The following is a 3,238-nucleotide window of genomic DNA, read 5'->3' as shown; positions in this document are numbered from 1 at the left end:
CCACTTCAGCACGTCTCACAGAACCGTTTACTACGTAGAAGACGCACGTCATACTAAACAGACCGCACGACCGCGAAAACAAACGCCAGAAACTGCCGCCAAGCGTATACCTGCCATGCAAAAGACCGCTTTCACCCAAGCCAGTATGGCGCTGCTCATAGGCGGCGCCACTGCGTTCGCAATATGGCGGCGCCTACGAAAAAACGGTCTATAGACTCCGCTTCAGTCCCTCGATTCGGCACAGTGCCGGCGCAGCACATCCACTCCAGCAGCAACACTGAGCCCTGCGTTTCCTGCATGCAAGCGGCTTTTATGGCTTCTGGCTGGGACGCCCCGAGTTGGATATATTCACTGTCCGGTTCGTTAAGAGGCAGTAATTTTATGCTTATAGTTTCCTACAATAATTGTACGAAACTCGATGATTTTGCGTGGGTATCGGTCCGTAACCTTCGCTTGTTCTACATTAAGAATAATTCACTTTATCGGGCTTTGCTATATTCGGGTTCGGCTGTACTGCAGACGGCCGCATACGCAGACATAAGCGTGACGAGTTGTTTCTGAACGCAGGACCTGAATTTTAAAACGAGATACATTTATTGCGCATGTTTTGCATGCGTATTGTAAAGTTGCGCACTCTTCTATTCGTTAGGCATGTCTCACTGCCGGCGATTATATATATATATATATATATATATATATATATATATATATATATATATACACCATATAGTGCACTCCGCTCTGTTTTGCTTTGCTTTTGCTTCTTGCATTTTTCTCAAATCTTAAAGTTCAGCTGGCATGCTTGGGAGTGAGTTTATGATACGATTTTCTTGTCAGTCTTATTGTGCAAAACAATGTTTCCAACTTACACACGCCTTTGCTGCTTCTTCGGCTCTGAAAGACAAAAGCAACAGACAAGCAAGCCACGATTACCGCGTTGGAGCCTTTAAACAGAAATCGTGTTTTATGACAACGTCCAATGAGGTCAACAATCTCACCTTAATGAATAGCGAGAAAGGTAGCCAGATAATGCAGAAATGAGGTACAGGTTTGGACAATATGTCGACGAAGGTCTGTTTCATAACACTTCAGGATGTGCGACGCAAGCGACTTCTACTTTAGTAGGCCCTGTGCTGTGAGTCAATGACTCAAGAAACTCGCAGTACATATGCGAAGCATCAGGCGTACCTAACGCACCTAGTAGGTCCGCTTTGCGAACCACTGTATATAAGCGCTCCCGTCAGCAATCCCCAACTTTTTCCTCCTCCTTTACTTTCTTTTTCGCCTTCACGCGTGATTTGCAGGCTAGCATATTAGTCTCTGTCATTGTAACTGCATGTAGATGTCATATTACCTTCTGGATAACCATGTGGGAGAACTGTAGTCAGTACTGTATAATTGTGACTGGCACCAGCTCGAGCGAGCGTTGGCACTTCGTGCGTCCTTCGACTAGGACCAAAAAAAAAAAAAAAAGCCAGTTTTCTGCAGCATAACAATAGCACTCAGTGCGTGGCTGCTGCTGTACAATAGCGCGCACTTCTCCCGCCACCCGTGCAATACGTCACGAAGCCGCAGTTCACCTTGACGCTATGGCGTTTCCTTTAGAGTAGTGCAACTATCGAAACCACTGCGCGGGAGGTAAGGAAAGACAGAAACACGCCATAGCAATGAGTTACCCAATATACCGGACGAGTGAGCGAGATCACATCGCGGTCGCTTCCGTGTTCAGCGATGTCAAACAAGCGTTTCCCGTTCCAGTTGCACCGCTCTCGCACTCAACGTGCATTAAGAAATGAAAGTTATTTTCTTTTTTTTTCTTTTTTTTTTTTTTTTGCTTGACGGGACTAAAGACGACGCACTTACAAACTTTCCGCTTGTCCGTGTTTCTGGGGGAAAAAAATGTTTGGAAAGCCCCTGTACATTCGGTTTCGCCACGCGTAGCTAGATTAGAAACACCAGGGTCCAGCCGTATGCTCCGAGTTACCAAAACAGATGGGTGCCTCATACTGACGTGGCCGAGAGACGTGGAACGCGACGGCGAGTTCCACTTAGACCAGTTTTTTCCCCATTTTTAACGTCTCCTATAGCTCCTAGTTAGAAGAGTTGAAACTTTTTGATCCTGACGCTTCGAAGACGCTTTAATGACTGCTGTAAGCCCACAGATTTCGCGACCAGTGGGCGAATGCTCACTGAATCCGGCGAGGGCCTCCTCGAAGGCCTCGGGCTTGAATACGGCGATGCTGGGCCGTCGGGGCTGCTTGGTCGGATCCCAAGTCGAACCTCCTCCAGGGGGCGGCGGCACTCGCGAGCCGAAACCCTCTGCATCGGCGGTGGGACGCAGCGCGCGAGAGGTGCCAATATTACAACGCCGGATTACTATAGGCTGCATGCTGAAAACTATATAGGCGTGGTCGCGAACATTTACCGTGTAAAGCCAAACACAGTTCTACATCAATGAAAGAACAGTTTCCTCACTTCGTTTCTCTTGCCATGGATAGTTTCTCGTTTCTCTTGCCATATATATATATATATATATATATAATGATAATGAAATGTTACACGCGTGTGAAAGCTTAATTAGTATAGTAGTTGTTTACTTATTAATAATTGATTTGCTGAATTATTGACAACGAAAAACTCGCTCCAGCGTATATAAAATCGCTATTATAGGCTATGGGTTAAGTTTCCCGTGTTTAATATCAGAATTTTGAGGTATAAATCTCAGCGTAGTATGTATGATACTTTGGGAATTGCAGAGTTCATAGAGTAAATAAATCAACACTGCTTGACCGAGAAAAGTTGCGATTCGCGAAGTAGCATATGCGGTAAGTATAGCTTCGTGGCCGCAGCAATTCGGCCCTGTTGGTATACCATGGTGAAAAAAATTTAACAGCGCAAGGACGTGGGCGCTATGCCTTTCGTTGTTTTCTTTCCACGTTCGTGTGCTATTCGAAATAATCTATCGTAGCTTCGTGGGTGCAATGCGCGAGTGCTCCGTGAACACGGGCTCCAAGGCATGAGCGATGACGGCGCCGCGCGTGTCTTGCGGCCACACGCAACAGTCCAGAGAGCCGATATTCTCGCGCACCGATGGAGAAATGTTATGAGAAGCATCTGTGCCTCATACTCCAGACGAAAATTAGACGCCGCACAACAGAGGAGCTTAGAACGACAGAAAGCTGAGCTAGTTAGTGAGGATTCATAATGCAAACAAGGGGTAAGGCGTGCCGACACGGAC

This window comes from Dermacentor variabilis, chromosome 2, assembly GCF_050947875.1.
Source record: "Dermacentor variabilis isolate Ectoservices chromosome 2, ASM5094787v1, whole genome shotgun sequence".
NCBI classification, from domain to species: Eukaryota; Metazoa; Arthropoda; class Arachnida; order Ixodida; family Ixodidae; genus Dermacentor; species Dermacentor variabilis.
Note: the sequence above shows the minus strand (reverse complement) of the source record.